The sequence below is a fragment of the Ranitomeya imitator genome, chromosome 1 (genome assembly GCF_032444005.1).
Source record: "Ranitomeya imitator isolate aRanImi1 chromosome 1, aRanImi1.pri, whole genome shotgun sequence".
Lineage (NCBI taxonomy): Eukaryota > Metazoa > Chordata > Amphibia > Anura > Dendrobatidae > Ranitomeya > Ranitomeya imitator.
Genome location: NC_091282.1, coordinates 254,744,008 through 254,765,217, shown reverse-complemented (window position 1 = coordinate 254,765,217; position 21,210 = coordinate 254,744,008). Strand labels below are relative to the sequence as shown.

At 44.7% G+C, this 21,210-nt stretch overlaps 1 protein-coding gene across 9 annotated transcripts in view; it reads left to right on the top strand.

The window, feature by feature from the left end:
• The first annotated feature begins 1,590 nt into the window (after positions 1–1,590).
• PITPNM2 (phosphatidylinositol transfer protein membrane associated 2) overlaps positions 1,591–21,210 on the top strand; it is a 526,403-nt gene continuing 506,783 nt past the window's right edge. For 6 of the 9 annotated variants that reach the window (XM_069755821.1, XM_069755773.1, XM_069755792.1 and 3 more), the window contains exon 1: positions 1,591–1,883. The gene's annotated coding sequence lies outside the window, so the exon portion shown is untranslated. The remainder of the gene's footprint in view (positions 1,884–21,210) is intronic. The other 3 variants (XM_069755814.1, XM_069755803.1, XM_069755825.1) reach the window with 2 other exon arrangements.

Below are 21,210 nucleotides of genomic sequence, written 5' to 3'. Positions count from 1 at the left end.
AAAAGAGTCTACCTTGTCATGGCGGCAGATTAAAAAATATTTTGGCCAAAACAAGAGGTGTTGGCTATATGTCTGATCTGGTAATGGGAACTGTTAGGCTATGTGCACACATTCCAGATGTTTCGCTTTTTTTGCATTTTTTCGGCGGTTTTCCGCCGCAAAAACACTTACAAAATGCATACACTAAGCATGCCATCATTTTTAATGCATTCTGCAATTTTTGTGCACATGTTGCGTTTTTTTCAGCGATAAAAATCGGGGGGAAAAAAGCAGCATGTTCATTAATTTTGTGGATTTTTTTTGTGGATTTCCCGCTATTTATTGCATTTTGAAGTTCCAGAAAAAAACGCGAAAAATTAGCACAAAAACCACACAAAAACCGCGAGAAAAAACGAATGCAGATTTCCTGTGGAAAAAGTCTAGTTTTGTTCAGGAAATTTCTGCATAAAATCAGACGTGTGCACATAGCCTTAAAGGGAACCTGTCACCCCCAAAATCGAAGGTGAGCTAAGCCAACCAGCATCAGGGGCTTATCTACAGCATTCTGTAATGCTGTAGATAAGCCCCCGATGTATCCTGAAAGATGAGAAAAAGAGGTTAGATTATACTCACTCAGGGGCGGTCCCGGTCCGGTTCTGGCCCGATGGGCATCGCGGTCCGGTCCGATGGGCATCGCGGTCCGGTCCGGGGCCTCCCATCTTCTTACGATGACGTCCTCTTCTTGTCTTCACGCTGCGGCTCTGGCGCAGGTGTACTTTGTCTGCCCTGTTGAGGGCAGAGCAAAGTACTGCAGTGCGCAGGCGCCGGGAAAGGTCAGAGAGGCCCAGCGCCTGCGCAATGCAGTACTTTGCTCTGCCTTCAACAGGGCAGACAAAGTGCGCCGGAGCCGCAACGTGAAGACAAGAAGAGGACGTCATTGTAAGAAGATGGGAGGCGCCGGATCCGGACCGCGATGCCCATCGAACCGGACCGCTGCGGGACCGCCCCTGGATGAGTGTAATCTAACCTCTTTTTCTTATCTTTCAGGATACATCGGGGGGCTTAGTTACAGCATTACAGAATGCTGTTGATAAGCCCCTGATGCTGGTGGGCTTAGCTCACCTTCGATTTTGGGGGTGACAGGTTCCCTTTAATGTGTGATTGGTGAGGTGTTTTCCCAAGAAAGAGCTGTGGGACTGTGGACAGTTTGAGGGGTGGAGCCAGGGTGTAGTCTCAAGGGGCTCCGAAAATTTTTCCAGTATGGGGTCCCAAATTCCTAGTGGCAGCCTTGACCAGACTCATATGCATGCAAACACCAGGGATTTTACTGACTAAAAAACAAGTTATATTGCATTTTTTGCCACAAACCTAAATCTCATCATACTGCTCGGCTTCTCCTCTGTGCCATCCTGTCCACAGATTGCACTGCACGTACAACGGGAAAGACAGGTTAAGAAACAAACAAACCATCTCCATGTGTTGCCATTAGGTTGCGCTCTCTGCAGTTCTCGCCATCGGCCAGCAGGTGGCTCTGTAACCTCAGCCTGCTCTGGGCGCCGCGCACCCCTCCCCAGCCTCAGTGAGGGAATGTGATGCAGCCTCCGTGTCAGCACAGTGGGCCAGGCTTCCTATTCATACCGAAGCTGTCAAACCAGTCCCCCGTGTCCGAATAAACCGCGCTTCCTCTCCCAAAACACGGCGGCGGGGTTCGGTATCCCGGGCAGAATCATTACCGTGCAATGCGAACGTCCCCCGGCAGGAATGAGCGGCTAATGCTGGAGGCCGGTTGGGCTTAGCCGGTGCCTCGGGATGGGGTGCACGGATTTCCCGGGGGTGTTCTCGCCGTGTGTGCACTGAGAGACCTGCACGGTGTAGGCCTGTGTGTGAGCGGATACATCCCCGAGGTAGGTGCATCCCTCCTGTCCTGTGCACGTCTGCTCCTCACATCCTATGGAAACATGGTGCCTCATGGCTGGCATCTCATCCCCTGCCTGCTGCCATCACCAGGATGCCATGACATCTGTGCCCTGGCTCTTTACCTAGCACATAATCTGCTGCAACCATGCATCACTGCATAGCTCCATGGTGCCAGCCCCCAACAATGGCAGTAATACATGGCACCCCCTGTAATGGCAGTAATACATGGCACCCCCTGTAATGGCAGTAATACATGGCACCCCCTGTAATGGCAGTAATACATGGCACCCTTAGTAATGGCAGTAATACATGGCACCCCCTGTAATGGCAGTAATACATGGCACCCCCTGTAATGGCAGTAATACATGGCACCCCCTGTAATGGCAGTAATACATGGCACCCCCTGTAATGGCAGTAATACATGGCACCCCCTGTAATGGCAGTAATACATGGCACCCCCTGTAATGGCAGTAATACATGGCACCCTTCGTAATGGCAGTAATACATGGCATCCCCCAGTAATGGCAGTAATACATGGCACCCTTAGTAATGGCAGTAATACATGGCATCCCCCAGTAATGGCAGTAATACATGGCATCCCCCAGTAATGGCAGTAATACATGGCACCCTTAGTAATGGCAGTAATACATGGCACCCCCAGTAATGGCAGTAATACATGGCATCCCCCAGTAATGGCAGTAATACATGGCATCCCCCAGTAATGGCAGTAATACATGGCACCCCCTGCAATGGCAGTAATACATGGCACCCCCTGTAATGGCAGTAATACATGGCACCCCCTGTAATGGCAGTAATACATGGCACCCCCTGTAATGGCAGTAATACATGGCACCCTTCGTAATGGCAGTAATACATGGCATCCCCCAGTAATGGCAGTAATACATGGCACCCTTAGTAATGGCAGTAATACATGGCATCCCCCAGTAATGGCAGTAATACATGGCATCCCCCAGTAATGGCAGTAATACATGGCACCCTTAGTAATGGCAGTAATACATGGCACCCCCAGTAATGGCAGTAATACATGGCATCCCCCAGTAATGGCAGTAATACATGGCATCCCCCAGTAATGGCAGTAATACATGGCATCCCCCAGTAATGGCAGTAATACATGGCACCCCCAGTAATGGCAGTAATACATGGCACCCCCAGTAATGGCAGAAATACATGGCACCCCCAGTAATGGCAGTAATACATGGCATCCCCAGTAATGGCAGTAATACATGGCATCCCCCAGTAATGGCAGAAATACATGGCACCCCCAGTAATGGCAGTAATACATGGCACCCCAAGTAATGGCAGTAATACATGGCACCCCAAGTAATGGCAGTAATACATGGCATCCCCCTGTAATGGCAGTAATACATGGCATCCCCTAGTAATGGCAGTAATACATGGCACCCCCTAGTAATGGCAGTAATACATGGCACCCTTAGTAATGGCAGTAATACATGGCATCCCCCAGTAATGGCAGTAATACATGGCATCCCCCAGTAATGGCAGTAATACATGGCACCCCCAGTAATGGCAGAAATACATGGCACCCCCAGTAATGGCAGTAATGCATGGCATCCCCAGTAATGGCAGTAATACATGGCATCCCCCAGTAATGGCAGAAATACATGGCACCCCCAGTAATGGCAGTAATACATGGCATCCCAAGTAATGGCAGTAATACATGGCACCCCAAGTAATGGCAGTAATACATGGCATCCCCCTGTAATGGCAGTAATACATGGCATCCCCCTGTAATGGCAGTAATACATGGCACCCCCTAGTAATGGCAGTAATACATGGCACCCCCTAGTAATGGCAGTAATACATGGCATCCCCAGTAATGGCAGTAATACATGGCACCCCCAGTAATGGCAGTAATACATGGCACCCCCTAGTAATGGCAGTAATACATGGCACCCCCTAGTAATGGCAGTAATACATGGCATCCCTATTGTGGCTAGGGTTTCTGTGGATTAGGCTAATGCCCTTAGGTGCCCAGAGTTACCATACATGGCACGTCTGCGAGTCCTCACTAGAATATTGCATCTTGTGTTTTTTTCCTCCTGATGTATAAGATCCAGCCATCTGGAGACCTAATGCTTTCCTCTCCATAGCGCCAACACATTCGTCTGCTGTGCATAGAATATTGATGTTATATAAGTGACATTTCCATTCTGCAGCCTGGGATTAATAATCTTCCCTGTCCGCTATGCGATATCTTTCATTGCATAGGTATTTATTGCTCCATGTTGTTGCCAGGCAGTAAGTCACTAAACCCTCTGGATTTCTTTGTTCTAGTTTCCCTTATATGGTTTAAGCATGTTCATAAATTAAAGCACAAATGGAAGTAAATGAGCGAGCCTGCAGGAATAATGACCTATGAGAGAGCGTATGAGAATAATGACCTATGAGCGAGCCTATGAGAATAATGACCTATGAGAGAACTTGCGGGAATAATGACCTATGAGCAAGCCTATGAGAATAATGACCTATGAGCAAGCCTATGGGAATAATGACCTATGGGAGAATCTTCGGGAATATTGAGCTATGAGAGAGCCTATGAGAATAATGACCTATGAGCGAACCTGCGGGAATAATGAGCTATGGGAGAGTCTGCGGGAATATTGAGCTATGAGAGAGCCTATGGGAACAATGACTTATGAGCGAACCTGCGGGAATAATGAGCTATGAGCGAGCCTATGGGAATAATGACCTATGAATGAGCCTATGGGAATAATGACCTATCAGTGAGCCTATGGGAATAATGAAATGAGAGAGCCTGCGGGAATAATGAAATGAGAGAGCCTGCGGGAATAATGACCTATGAGCGGGCCTATGGGAATAATGACCTATGAGCGGGCCTATGGGAATAATGACCTATGAGTGAGCCTATGGGAATAATGACCTATGAGTGAGCCTATGGGAATAATGAAATGAGAGAGCCTGCGGGAATAATGACCTATGAGAAAGCCTGTGGGAATAATGACCTATGAGCGAGCCTATGGGAATAATGACCTATGAGCGAGCCTATGGGAATAATGACCTACGAGAGAGTCTGTGGGAATAATGACTTATGAGCGAGCCTATGGGAATAATGACCTACGAGAGCGCCTATGGGAATGATGACCTATGAGTGAGCCTGCAGGAATAAGGACCTATGAGCGAGCCTGCAGGAATAAGGACCTATGAGAGAGCCTATGGGAATAATAACCTGAATTCCCCATCCCGGCTATAAGCAGAATGTTTCATACTGGAATTTTTCTCGGATCCTATGACGTCTGTGGATCATGATGACTAATGGCTGATTAGAATGTATTTAGGATTTTTACCTCTTATGTTTAGTGGTTGGTTGGCATGACTACGGTAAGAAGTAGTATAGTCTAAGGTCGTGGCCATGACTGTGGCATAATTTAGGCGCAGATCTCGGAACTTAAATGCTCATTGAATCTGTCAAAATTCCACAGCTAATGCAAATGATATGGTGTGTTTTATAACCCTTCAACATGCAGTGGAATAATTGCATCAAAATAATTTTCAGAGCGATTCCTATTTGCTAGATGGATTCTGCTTGCCTGTTTTCTATAGTATGAGCCATGGATTGTAATGGTAGTTTTTTTAGGTTGTTGCTTGAGAAGATGTTTCATAATGTTAGGCTTCCTTCAAACGTCAACATTTTTCATGTACTGGAAAATCGGACTGATTATTCTGATCAGTGTGTGTTACGAGTCATCCGATATTCTCATATGTGGAGAAATTTTTTTTAAATATACTGTATATTTCCCGCCTTGTCCATTCTGACAGTCCATGAAAATTGGATTGCAGTTGGATGTCATCTACATGCGATCTGATTTCTTTCACAGACCCATTGACTTGAATTGCTGATTTTGATCCAACCCTCGGCTCAAAAGCGGGCATGTTTCCAATATTTTCCGAGGAGCAATCGTTCCGAGGAAAAAATCGGACATGTGACTTGCCCCTTAGGCTATCTGTGAAAAACACAGATAGCACTCATGTGAAAATCAGACTTATGATTGCGCCCTTAGTGTTTAAAAGATACAGTGCCTATAGACATGAGGCTTTATAAGACCATACAGTAGAAGCTTGTTTTTTTGTGTTGACATTTGACCAACTTTCAAGAGACATTACCATTTTTAGATTGTAATTGGCTTGAATGTATCTTTGGTTTTGGTAGTAGATAAGCTGAGACTTGTCCTGTTGGTTTCTAAACTAACGATACAGGGCATATGCTTCTATCTAATGATCTGGATGCAGCAGAATCGTTGATAGATGTTTGGTGTCCTTCCAACAAACTTCACAGTGTTATTGCTGTGTGGAGGGTCATAAGAATGTATCCACGTTTATTTAGCTGAACGCAACATCCTCTAGGGATAAATTGAGACCTGCTAAAAAATTTAAAAAGCAAGCGTTCTGACATATATTCCATATACCAAAAGATGGATTATGAAGACACAAAAGCGCACAGAGAGGTAAAAAAATACTCTGTTGTAAAAAAAGTCACAGTAAATAAGCAAGTGCAAGTCAAAAGATGAAAAAATACAAAAATACAGGGTATTTAGTTAATACGTTTTTTTGCAAAAAAAAGTATGTTAAGCTGCCCCACCAATCGCCAAGGTATACCCATAATAGAGCAGTCATATCTAATGTATATAATCCCTATCTGATGTATTTAAAAACCTGATCATCTGTATAGTACCTGTATGAGCAGGGTTCAGAGAGAAAATATCCATGTGGAACTTGCAGAATGGAACAGCTACAATGCAAATGACCCACAGAGGAGTGGTGGACTCCCCAGTCTTGTAGAAACAAAAGAACAATTCTAAAACCAAAAACACATGGGTTTTTTACAAAAGATGGATTATGTGGCATGTGCCAATATATTTATTTTTTGTCAATACATCTTTTTTGACATTATTGAAAATGGTCTAATTCAAGAGAAGTAATTAAGAGTTCTTGGGGTCAGCTAAGCCAGCCAAGGGGTAGTGACAAGTGCCTAAAATACATAATAAATTAACCGTTCTGATACATTTGGTGCAAAATCCATTAATGTCTTAAGCTATGTTCACCTGTGCATTGGGTCTTCAGTTTGTCATAAAAGCCACACAGTTGAGTCTGATCTTTGGTATGACAAATCCCGCAAGAACCCAGTGGATTCCATTTACTTATTTTGGGGTACATTGGGGTGTCCATCCTTCTGACGTGAAGACTAGGTCTATGTACAGCGCCTTTATTCCTATTAAAATTGATGCAATTTGCTACAAGTAAGTAGCTGGAGCTCACCAAATTTTATGAGCCTGTAATTGGATTTGCATAGTTATGTTCTGTCTAGTTGTAAAATGCTGTGACATTGGTTCTTGGTGCTTCTCATACCAGGGTGTACTAACCTTTTTTGGGTGATGTTAGAATTTTACTGTTCATTGTCTGGAAAGAGGTTTCCCAAATCTTTTATTTTCGATAAATGCAGATCCTGTAAATAAGTTTTTTGTTTTGTTATGCATCTCAAAATGTGCAATTAGCCAGAACTTACAAATTTATATCTTAAAATGGTTTTCAAAAATGAATTTTCTCGCAAGTAATTTCAGGCAGAATAATTCTTTGGAGGCACCATTTATATTGTCTTACTAGGAAACTATTGAAAACAACTCATTTACCATGTAAAAGATTTGAGACATTATCATGTGTCACCGATGATGATAGTTTTCACACTCTCTGACTCCTTTAAGTGTTCATACTATTTCAGATCTAATCTATAGGCTCTTCCAGAAAATATAGATCCATTGGAACTACATTCAGTAGTAATAAATATGACCTGGTGATAGAATAAAATGCTTAGAAATGAATGGAAGTCAAGAAACCAGTTGCTGTTCCATTCTAAGTTTTGGTTAGTCTAAACTAAAGCTGGCATAAGCAAACTCCAGTCTCTGACAGTGATCTGGAAGGGGTATGAAAAGGAAATCTGCTTTTATCTATTCATGTTAGCATGTATTTGTACAGCATATGGGTGCGCTCGCGTTTATAAAAGGCTTGTTTCTTGTGATCATATAATTAAAAATTGTATACATGTGTATTTGTTCGCATTGATTAATTACTGATAATTTAGCAAAGTAGTTCTTATGTTTGCTCATATTCATTTAAGAATAATCATGCCCTTGGGAATTATATATATAATTAATTCTTGCATGAGTGAAAAAGGAGCAGTGATTCTTCATTTGCTATTTAAAACATTTCCATGTAACCCAACCCCGGTCTAGCCAGCCTCTATTTACAACACAGGTTTTTGCAGTACTGCTAAGATCCCATGTGTACATATAATGGATCATAAATATAGCAATAGAAACAAATCTTCATATCTGAACACGTTAGATCAAAATACTGAATCATCATTGTAACAGTCTAGTTCAATTAATTGGTGGGTATTTATATTGATATGTAGGGAATTAATAGAGCCAGGAGCCTGACTGAAGTAGAACTGTGCCATTTTTCCAGCACTAGGTTGCCTAGAAGCACTGCAAGGGCAGAATGAAATAAGTAGAGACATTTATAGGGTTTGTCCCGCAACATCAATGCTATATACCAGTAATACCGTATCAATCGCCTGCTGAACTTGTGCCAATGTGCTTAAGTTCTTTTGTAAACCATTGATGAAAAAATAAATAAATATGTGGCTAGTCAATATTTACTTTTTTGTTGTGTTTGGTATATTGAAAGAAGTTCAAATGATTTCTAATTAAGTATGGAAGTCAAACAATGTGTAATATGTCTCACTATAAAGAAGGGATGCCTAATGAACAAAGAACTACAAAACTGTTAAGGACATGGTGACTATTGGTTATGAGGAAAGATTAAAATTATAAAAATTGTATGTAGTCTGCAGTATGCAATATGCATATGCAGTAAGTGGGGGAAAAAAAACAGTTTTCAACAAAAACGTAGTTAATAACATTTGTGCAGTCTATGAATTTGTTCTGAGAAATAGTATCGCCTCCATCAGATCCTCCTTCATAGATGAGCTCAAATCTGACCTAATTATTTTAAGGCTAGAGCACACCCTCTACGCTAACTTAGGTTGGTGGCAAAACAATAACCACATGGGCAGCATCTCGAACAATTTCAGGGTATAAAGAAATTGCCTCGTGCACAGTCAGTTTTGATGAACGATTGAACTCTTCTACTTTGAGAGCAAGTGAAAAATGTTGCTGAAATATGGTCAATCTGTTTGCTATGGTAGTGGAATCTTTTTCCCTGCAGCAACGTTTTGCCTACTTCATGTCGTCCAAATACTTTTCGAAATCAAACTCCTCATCTGATGAGGATGAAGAAACGGCAGCAGCAGCACTGGCAAGACCTGAGTTCTCTTGCTCTTGGCCGTCGGACGTCCTATAGCCCAGTCATCCTAACTGCTACCTCAATCAGAGCTTCTTTTCCTTTAGTAAGCTGTTAATCAGCAATAAACGATGACTCTGGTCCACATAAACAGCTTCCAGAAGAATCTTATTTTCTAATAGCAGTGTCTCTCTCCGTTTCAGTGAAGCAGCAATGCCATCTGTGATTAAACCTCCTCTTTGGGACAGGCAAAGCAACAAGTTCTTCCACTCCCTAATAAAAATGCCAGGAGTTAAATCCTCAGCTTGTAACTTTTTAGTCACTGTAAATGGGTGATGAAGCAATTCCTTCAATTCAGCCACCTGTGTCCATTGACCTTCATTGTAGTGTTACCTGAGGGTTGGCCATATCTACAAGGAAGGGTTTTAGCTCAAGCAATCGCTCACTCATTAAATAGGTGCTGCCCCACCCAGTGGCTTGAACCACAATTGCCCCTTTTCCAGCACGTCTCTTCAAGATGGAATAAATTTTAGGGGTTCTGGCAGCAATAGCCAATTTCCTCACTTTCCTAATCAGAGTTCCAGCATGTGCCTCTTGCAGACTTTCTTATTGCCAGCTGCAGTGTGTGCACAACACAGCGCATGTGATGAATAGGAAAGCGGTGTGAAGCTGCTTCAACAAGATCATCTAATTGTAAAGAATCATTTTGCTGTTCTTCTGTAGTAATATCTGTTTGTTCCTTCGTTATGGGAACAGGCCTGTGGCCTTCCATCTCCAACATACTGAATGTGAAATGTTCTTCTAGCTGCTGTTCACCTTCATTATTCTCATTCATCAATTTAATTGTACTTATGTTTGAAGCATTATCAGTTACAATAGCAAGAACCTGTTCTTTTGTGAGTTCATAATCTTGCAGAACTTTTTCCACTAAGGTCTGGAGAAACTGGCTGCTGTGATGAGCTTTAGTATTGTGACAATCTGACTGCACTCTGATGAAATCTGAGCGCAGTCCAATAGTGACCGTGAGGACGGAAGACTGAGACAATCTGACTGCACTCTGATGAAATCTGAGCGCAGTCCTATAGTGACCGTGAGGACGGAAGACTGAGACAAAGAGTGGACCTTCTGGGTCACGGTACTGATACACCCAAGGGCGAGCGAACCCGAGATGACAACCCCTATACAGGGATAGTTGGGGAGCAGGCCCGAGGAGAACAATACCGCAACAGCTGGCACCAAGAGGGACGGCTCTGGAAAGGTCAGAAGGGAAGGACGGAAGTGGAGGAGAAATCCTGGGAATGAAAGTAAAAGGGAGAGGGGAGGAAGGGACGAACCAAGGGAGACAGGCTGGGAAAACGGAGGGAAGACAGGAGGAGAATGAGCCTGAGAAAACGGACCAGACCGGAGCAGAAAAGGATCTGAACCAGACAGGGCCAAACGAAGGTACAAACTGCACACAACAATCAGGCACCTCCATTATCGAGGCGAGGCCTGATATAGCCCAAAGAAGTACCTGATTGGAGGGAGGGTTCGAAATGGTTAACTGGAGGAGGAAGTGCACGCCCGCGTGCACCCCCCCTCCTAAGACTCCCCCCTCTGAGACTGGCTGTGAATCTTCCCAGAATCCGTGGAGCATTAACGTTCTCCCGAGGCTCCCACGACCTCTCCTCAGGACCAAACCCCTTCCAATCAATAAGATAGAAGACCCTTCCTCTAACCCTCTTCATGGCCAGAATATCCTTTACTTCAAAATCATTGTCAATGCTAAAGGGCTGAGGGGAGTCCATGGGTGCAGGAGAGAATCGATTAAGAATGAGAGGTTTCAAGAGCGAGACATGGAAGACGTTAGGGACTCGGAGAGAAGCCGGCAATCTCAATCTATAGGCCACGTTGTTAATACGTCCCAAAATCTCGAAGGGACCGATGTATCGAGGACCCAACTTGTAGGAAGGGATCTTCAAGCGAATGTGTTTAGTCGAAAGCCAGACCTTGTCACCAGGATGATACGGTGGAAGATCCCTCCTCCTTTTGTCGGCGTGTCTCTTCATCTGGGCTGCAGTCCGAACGAGAGCCTCCTTGGTCTCTCTCCAAATTTGGGAAAATTCAGAAGAAAAAGCGTCTGCTGCAGGCACTCCAGAAGGGGAAGACATAGGAAGAGGTATTCCCGGGTTCAGACCAGAAACCACAAAGAATGGAGATTTAGAAGTTGCCCCACTAGGATGATTATTATGGGAAAACTCAGCCCAAGGAAGAAGAGTTACCCAGTCATCATGATGAGCGTTGGTAAAATTGCGGAGGTAGGAGGTCAAGATTTGATTTATCCGTTCCACTTGCCCGTTGGTCTGAGGATGATAGGCGGAGGAGAAATCCAGCGAAATGCCCAAGAGCTTACAAAGTGCTCTCCAGAACTTGGAGGTAAATTGGACCCCTCGATCCGACACAATTTGCTGAGGAAGTCCATGTAATCTGAAGATCTGATGGATGAAAATTCTTGCCAATTCTGGAGCCGAGGGTAATCCAGGCAATGGAACGAAATGGGCCATCTTGGAGAACCGATCCACCACCACCAGGATGGTTGTGCATCCAGAGGAACGAGGCAAATCTGTAACGAAATCCATAGCTATTTGTTGCCAAGGGGCCTCGGGAACGGGTAACGGATGCAGGAGACCAGAAGGTAGCTCTCTAGGTACTTTGTTTTTAGCACAAGTCGTGCAGGAGGCCACAAAATCCGAAGTATCTTGTCGGAGAGACGGCCACCAATAGTACCGGGAGAGAAGAGCGAGAGTCTTCTTGGTGCCGCCATGTCCAGCAACTTTGGAAGAATGTCCCCAATGCAATACCTCTGTTCTCTTGTCACACGGGACAAAAGTTCTGCCAGGGGGAACAGAGAGGAGGTTAGAGGGAGCCACCATGATGATTTTGGCAGGATCAATAATATGTGAAGGACCTTCTTCTGTCTCGGGAGATTGCAAGGATCGGGAAAGTGCATCCGCTTTAGAATTCTTATCTCCGGGTCGAAAATGAAGCTTAAAATCAAAACGAGAAAAGAACAAAGACCATCTGGCCTGTCTGGAATTCTCTTTGGGCGGATTGAATGTAAGCCAAGTTTTTGTGGTCTGTGAAAATTTTAACGGGATGAATGGCCCCTTCCAAGAGATAACGCCACTCCTGTAGAGCCATCTTTATAGCTAGTAATTCTCGATCTCCAATTGAATAATTGCATTCCGCGGGCGAAAATGACTTCGAGAAGAACCCACAAGGAACCAGATGACCGGAGAGAGATCTTTGGGAGAGAGTTGCCCCAGCACCCGAAGAGGAGGCATCCACTTCAAAGATGAAAAGCCTGCTGGCGACAGGCCGATGAAGAACAGGAGCAGATGTGAAGGCCCTTTTTAGGGAGAGAAAGACGTCTTCTGCCTCCGGAGGCCAAACATTGTGAACCGCTCCTTTCCGGGTAAGAGCGGCGAGAGGCTTGGTCACAGAAGAGAAATGCGGAATGAATTGTCTATAGTAGTTAGCGAAGCCCAAAAATCGTTGGATGGCCTTCACTCCAATAGGACGAGGCCACTTAAGTACAGCAGATTGTTTCTCCGGATCCATCTTCAACCCCATGTCAGAAATAATATACCCCAAGAAAGGCAAAGAAGTCTGTTCAAACAAACACTTCTCGATTTTTGCGTAGAGGCGATTCTCCCGAAGACGCTGTAGAACCAGACGAACACTTCTTCTGTGAGAGGACAACTCGGGTGAAAAAATAAGGATGTCGTCAAGATACACCACCACACAAGAATACAGTAGATCACGGAAGATCTCATTCACAAATTCCTGGAAGACCGCTGGAGCGTTACAGAGACCAAAGGGCATGACCAGGTATTCATAGTGGCCATCCCGGGTGTTAAAGGCAGTCTTCCACTCGTCTCCAGCGCAAATTCGGATCAAATTATAGGCTCCGCGTAAATCTAGTTTGGAGAAAATTCGGGCTCCTCTCAGTCGGTCGAAGAGTTCAGGAATCAGCGGTAGGGGATACCTATTCTTGACTGTGATGGCATTCAGACCTCGGTAGTCTATACATGGCCGAAGGGATCCATCTTCCGAACGAAAAACCGGATCCAGCTGGAGAAGAGGACTTCCGGATGAAACCCTTGGCTAAATTCTCTCGGATGTATTCTGACATGGCTAAGGTCTCTGCCGGAGATAACGGATAGGTTCTTCCCTTGGGAAGGGTAGATCCAGGAATTAACTTGATAGGGCAGTCGTAGGCTCGGTGTGGAGGAAGAGACTCCGCCTCCTTTTTATCAAAGACATCGGCAAACGAGAAATAGGCAGAGGGAAGACTAGGAAGATTGACGGGTGCTTGGGGAAGACCTGGACGGGAGACGGACAGCAGACAACGTTCATGACAAGCATGACCCCAGCGGAGTATCTCTCCAGAGCGCCAATCAAGAACTGGCTCGTGCGACCTAAGCCAGGGTAGACCCAAGAGCAGAGCGTGAGAAAGATTAGGCAGAACATAAAATGCTATCTTCTCCTGGTGTAGAGCTCCAATCTGCATGTCCAACTCGAGAGTGACCATCTTGATGGAAACAGGTAGGGGTCTGCCATCCACTGCAGAAATAAAACGCGGAGTCTCAAGAGTAACCACAGGTATCCGAAATTTGTTCACCTCCTCCTGCCGAATGAAATTACCAGCGGCATCCGAGTCCACATACGCCTCCACAGACCTACGCTCAAGACCTACAGAAATCAAAGCTGAAATAGGGGTAGAGAGGAATTTGAATCACCTAGGAAGGCCTCTCTTACCTGGCCTAGGTGGAGGAGTTTCCCGGCCTCTCTGGACAGGAACGCAGGAAATGATTTACCCCTCCACAATAAAGACACAAGCCCTGTGCCAACCTCTCCCTGCGACGCTGCTCCGACAACCTAACTCGATCCACCTGCATAGGTTCAGGAGCGGAAGAAGCAGAGGACTTGACCGAGGAGGAACCAGGCACCCAATTAGTCCTAAAGGATCTCCTCTCCCTGACTAATTCTCGAGAGCGCTCCTGGAAACGTAAATCAATACATGTGGCCAGGGATATAAGGTCCTCCAGGATAGTAGGGGTGTCCCGACCTGCGAGCTCATACTTAATCTTGGACGAGAGCCCTCTCCAAAAAGCCCCTACCAGTGCCTCGTTATTCCACCCAAGCTCAGAAGAAAGTGTCCGGAAGCGGATGGCGTATTGTCCAACAGTAAGGTTCCCCTGTTGAAGATTAAAGAGGGATTCAGTGGTAGATGCCACCCGACCTGGCTCATCAAAGACCTTACGAAATGTGTCCAGAAAAATCTGTATGCTGTCAACTACCGGGTCATCCCGCTCCCATAAGGGGTTAACCCAGGACAGAGCTTCTCCCTCGAGATGGGACACAATAAAGGCCACCTTAGCACGATCAGAGGGATATTGCTGGGGTAGGAGCTCGAAGTGTAGACGGCACTGGTTCAAAAAACCCCGACACAATTTGGGATCGCCGCTGTATCGAGGGGGGCTTTCCCAAACGAGGAGGAGGACGGGGTACAGGATCTCGATGAGAGGCAGAAGCAGCGGCGGCAGACTGAAGAGAGTGAAGGCGGTCGTCGACCGATGCCATGTAAGTAGGAATATGGGACTGGGTATCTCGCTGCTGTGCGAGCTCCTGTTGGAGTCCCACCAGCAGAGGGGCGTTACCAGGATCCGAAGTGTGTAGGGCGGTTAAACGAGAGTCCATAGACTTCATAACAGACATAATACGGGTCTGATTCTCCCGTAAGAACAACTCCTTCTGGGTTGCTGCGGAGGCACCAGCGGGGTCCATGGCCTGATTGTACTGTGACAATCTGACTACACTCTGATGAAATCTGAGCGCAGTCCAATAGTGACCGTGAGGACGGAAGACTGAGACAATCTGACTGCACTCTGATGAAATCTGAGCGCAGTCCTATAGTGACCGTGAGGACGGAAGACTGAGACAAAGAGTGGACCCTCTGGGTCATGGTACTGATACACCCAAGGGCGAGCGAACCCGAGATGACAACCCCTATACAGGAATAGTTGGGGAGCAGGCCCGAGGGGAACAATACCGCAACAGCTGGCACCAAGAGGGACGGCTCTGGAAAGGACAGAAGGGAAGGACGGAAGTGGAGGAGAAATCCTGGGAATGAAAGTAAAAGGGAGAGGGGAGGAAGGGACGAACCAAGGGAGACAGGCTGGGAAAACGGAGGGAAGACAGGAGGAGAATGAGCCTGAGAAAACGGACCAGACCGGAGCAGAAAAGGATCTGAACCAGACAGGGCCAAACGAAGGTACAAACTGCACACAACAATCAGGCACCTCCATTATGGAGGCGAGGCCTGATATAGCCCAAAGAAGTACCTGATTGGAGGAGACAGGAGCAGGGAGGGTCCGAAATGGTTAACTGGAGGAGGAAGTGCACGCCCGCGTCCTAAGGCGCATGTGTGGAGCAGGTACAGGACGGGAGGGAAGAGGAGCACGCACCCCACACCAAAATCCCCGAGCAGCAGGAAGAGGACGCGGGGAACCGGCGCGACACTGAGAGCGGCGAGGAGAAATGGAGAGAGCGGGACTGATAGGAGAAGCGGCCGCAGCGTCAGAGGAGGCCGGTATGACAAGTATCTTTTACTGCCAGCTTCTTAGTAACAATGTTTTTGTTGTCACAAACATATCGAGCGTTGATGGCAAAATAGTTCACTCTGTGAAGTGTGAAGGCATCCATTTTAAGAAACACAAAGCGTCTCTTGAGAGTCTTTTTAAGATCTTCCTTTTGGTTAAGGGCTTCTTCAATCACTATTTTTCTAATACTTAATCTTTCCAGAGAAACACCAAGTTTGCGGGCCATTTCTCCATTAAGAGCTATAAAAGCTGGTCGTGCAAATAATAATAATGGTACACTGTCCTTCACAACAAGCTCGATAAGCTGTCTTTTAAACACATCTGTCATTGATACAGTAACTTTGACACAAAATATCTCGTAACTGATGTTTTAGACACTCTTTCCTCCTTTGCATGGCGGGAAGTGCTGGGCTTTGGATTCTTGGTGCAGCTATGATCTTTTTCAGTTACAGCTTTGTAAACTTCTGGGTGGCAGCGTTGTAAATGTCTTTTTAGATTGGAAGCTCTTGAAGGAACATTTTTAGCACTGCCTGAGTATTCAGTGATTTTGGCATCACAGCATTTGTTTTCATCTAGGCCACTTATACACTGACACACAAAATGTTTTTTTTTATTATCTTGAGACCTCGTGAAATGCTCAAATACAACTGACTTCATAAGATGCTTCTTAGACATTTTGTAATGATGTAAATTTGCTCTAAAAATTTTGTCCTGTAAAAAATAAGGGAAATTCTTGCAAGAATAAGGAATCAATAGGAAAGATAAGTATAAAGTTTGTAAAATGTTGTTAGCTTTACTGTGAACTTTCAGTGTCAGGTTTGTTGCAGGGTACAGCTCACTAAATGCTTCGCATCATATTTCTTCACAGTCTATGAAGAGGGAGGAGGGAGGGAGTATGTTTGTGCTGAATCATATTCCAGAACAAACACACAAAAATATATATGTCCTCATCGATCCTGTTACTGTATTTCCGAATTTGAGATGTTAGAAAAGTTTTTCCCCTTATATTTTATGTATCGTGTGTATAAGTCATAAGAGCAGCTAATTTTTCCAAACAGGAGCTATTCTTTATTTTTATATAGCGCTAACATATGCTTAATATATGCACATATAGCTGCTTTACAGTTTGCACACATTATCATCGCTGTCCCCGATGGGGGCTCACAATCTAGTTTCCCTATCAGTATGTCTTTGGAGTGTGGGAGGAAACCAGAGAACCCGGAGGAAACCCACGCAAACACAAGGAGAACATACAAACCCCCTGCAGATGTTATCCTTGGTGGGATTTGAACCCAGGACTCCAGCGCTGGAAGGCTGCAGTGCTAACCACTGAGCCACCATGCTGCCATCTAATGGACTATTGCTTTATGCACAGTTTATTGAAAGTTTACATATGCTTTAAGAAGTACTTGCCTTAATCCTGCTTTCCTGTTCACTCCACAAGTTCTGAGCAATATTAAATTAGGAAGGCCTTAATTTAATGGAAAATGTTAACAATATTGGGTTTGATGTTATGTAGTATTTTAAGCAGGTGCAATTGCTGGACCCATCAGCCACTATTATTATTTATTTATATAGCACCATTAATTCCATGGTGCTGTACATGAGAAAGGGGTTACATACAGGGTTATAGATATAATTTACAGTACACAAATTTATGATGACAGACTGGTACAGAGGGAAGAGGACCCTGTCCTTGTGGACTTACATTCTACGGGACCTAGTCAAGGCCTTTTTCAGGTTACCAGGTTCTTTGAATGACTTGACTTCTGCTTCTATTAGCATGCTAAGTGTTATCAATTCCTATATACTTCAGTTGTTGGTTAGGTGATTTAAAAAGTACAGAATATCTAATTAAATTCGAGGAAATTAACGAACCATACCTATAAGTGACATCTATAAATAAACACCCTTTCTGAGGAAAAAAAGTTGTACAAAGTAAAATAATTCCTTTTTTTACTCTTGTAAATGCATTTTTGTTGGAGCTCCAAGTGTATAGACATGATCTTGATTGAATGATTTATAATACTTTCACAGTCTTCCTTCCTGGAGCACTATCCATTGAATTAGGATATTCTTGGGATCTTTCTTCAGGTATTAGAGAGGAAGCAACCCTGTAAGATCTATCAGAGGATTCCTTGGTCATCGTCTCTTAGGTGAGGGGAAAAATGAAGATTGCTTACCGGTAATTTGATTTTCCTGAAACCCATGACAGCATCCCTATTTATTCCCTCCCTGTATCTTATGGTTGGTGGTGGTTATCAATCTTCTCTTACTATGAAGAATGGGCTTGGGTGAATGTATGAATGATAATAAGAATAATGATTATAACTTGGGTGTCTCCTACTTGACTTTTTGGAAACCACATTGAAAGAGGAAGTGGGAGTTGCCTTTTTATTTTGTGCTCTTGGCTTCCTGTCTAGTGATAGGGGCGGATTTCACTTTCTCAGATGCTGTCGTGATTTCAGGAAAATCAAATTACCGATAAGCAATTTTCATTTTTTATTATCTAAAATGAGAATTGAAGGAATTTTGGAATAGGCCGGCTTAATTTTTTAAAGTGTTTTTTTTTGTTTTGTGCAAACGAAGAGATGATCAGCAGTACTCAGCAACTGTATACAGAGTTTGTGGTGTTCTTCATCCTTTTGGTTTTTTTTTTTTTACATCTATCCACTGCTGGAGCTGGTAGTACCTGATTAGCTGTGGTGTCAGTTGTCAGACTCCCATCAATCTGATATTCAAGACCTATCCCAAAAAGAATGCATTCTTTTAATTTTACAATATTGTTTTCTGATGAAAAGCTGAGGCATTATTGTCAGTTGAGTTATGCTTCTGATTTCTTCTTTGAGATATAATAATTTATTGGTGATTCTGCAGTGTTGTGAATGTATATGTAGTTTAAAATGTTACTGGTTAAAGGACATTTATTTGCCCGTTTATCTTTCCTGATCCTATTGTATGGGTTTCCTAACAAACCGTGGATAATGTCCCATTGACAGGATTTTTAAAATTATTTTTTATAGTATTTGCTTAGCCAAGACTATTCTGGCAAACATTTGTCACAGCACAATTAGCAAATATATCTGGGCAATTTGGCTAGTCTCTGCATAGACTGGCAGCTATTGCTATATATGTTGAGAAGCGGGTCTCATCGGTCAGAGTAAGCAAAGGGAACCAACCATACGAAATTGTTGCAATAAGACATATCAAAGTCCTTAACGTTTGCCGCTATTTAGTCTCCACTACAGTGTTGCTCTATTCCTAGAGAATTGAACAAATTGAGCAGAAAGTTTGGCTTATGGAGAGTCAAAAAGTGAGGACCACAATGAAGTCTGATTCTACAAAAACTCCCTTTACCATCTAACAAACCCCATTTCTGTCCATGTTTCCATCTCTTTGTTCTACTTTTCATTCAATTCCTTAATTCAGGGGGCCTCCAACTTCTCCTAGGATTGGGAGCCATCTCAAATAACTGCTTCTTCCCCACTCAAAATTCTTTCCTAGTTCCCCCATTAGAATTGTGTCTGCTCATGGCAGATCCCTTAGGAGTCTAGATTCCCTGGTCATTGAGACAGAACATGATGTAATTTGATTGACTACAATACGATGACATTACAGGTCGTGTGTTTTATAAATCTAATCCTGATCTGTCACTGAACGTAGACTTTGTTTTAAAGAACAATCCCCCTGAACCCCATAGATTGCAGTTACAAATGCTTTATTGATTTCTGATAATTCAATTACGTATGTCTCCTGCTGGAACTCAATGTCCAGGTACACTCCTCTGTATGGGGAGGGATGTAAAACAGTGCTCCTCCTGACCATCCAGCTCTATGAAAATTCCAAGACCTACAGGGCTACGAGAAAACCAGGGACACTTACAGAGCATAGCAGTGTGAATGCAACAACATCACAAATTAATTTCCTTCCTCTACCATAGTGATCGAAAGCTGAATGACTCCCTATGTGTAGGTTTTTGTACATTTAATTTAATACATTTATATAAAAATGTCAGCAAGAAAAAAATGATCTATTGCCCTTACTTATACATTTACCTTCTGTTATGTTGTTTTGTGTTCAGGCTAAACAAAATTGAAAGCAATGTCTCACTAATTTGCATGGTGACATAGCAGACACAATACCATAAAGGTACTGTCACACTAGACGATATCGCTAGCGATCCGTGACGTTGCAGCGTCCTCGCTAGCGATATCGTCCAGTGTGACAGGCAGCAGCGATCAGGCCCCTGCTGGGAGATCGCTGGTCGAGGAAGAAAGTCCAGAACTTTATTTCGTCGCTGGACTCCCCGTAGACATCGCTGAATCGGCGTGTGTGACACCGATTCAGCGATGTCTTTGCTGGTAACCAGGGTAAACATCGGGTAACTAAGCGCAGGGCCGCGCTTAGTAACCCGATGTTTACCATGGATACCATCCTAAAAGTAAAAAAACAAACACTACATACTTACCTACAGCCGTCTGTCCTCCAGCGCTGTGCTCTGCACTCCTCCTGCTCTGGCTGTGAGCGTCGGTCAGCCGGAAAGCAGAGCGGTGACGTCACCGCTCTGCTTTCTGGCTGCCCGGCGCTCACAGCCAGACCAGAGAAGCAGAGCGCCGAGGACAGACAGCAGAAGGTAAGTATGTAGCGTTTGTTTTTTTACTTTTTAGGATGGTAAACATCGGGTTACTAAGCGCGGCCCTGCGCTTAGTTACCCGATGTTTACCCTGGTTACCGGGGACCTCGGGATCGTTGGTCGCTGGAGAGCTGTCTGTGTGACAGCTCTCCAGCGACCAAACAGCGACGCTGCAGCGATCCGGATCGTTGTCGGTATCGCTGCAGCGTCGCTATGTGTGACGGTACCTTTAGGCTTGGTTCCCATTGCGTTAATGGGAAAGCGCTAACGGACAGCGTTGCACGGCGAAATTAACGCCGTGCAACGCGTCCGTTAGCGCGCCCATTCACGGCAATGGGAACACGCAGCACTAGCGCGTGCCATGTTCGGCATGCACTAGCGACGCGTCGGTGTTTCCTGGCGCGCCGCGGACGCTGCTAGCAGCGTCCGAGGCGCGCCCACGGTCCGTTCCCCGCTCTCGCAGATTGGGGATCTGTGAGAGCGGGGACGTTACCGCGACCCCGGGATGCGGCCACATTAAAAACATTGCGTTAGCGCACCCCGCTAGCGCTAAACGGGTTGCACTAACGCAATGTGACCCTAGCCTAAACAGGACAGACCCCATAATATTTTGACAATTCTCCTTAAACCCCCACCCCACTTAGATGTGTCCTACTTTGATCCCTGTTGCCAATGCAA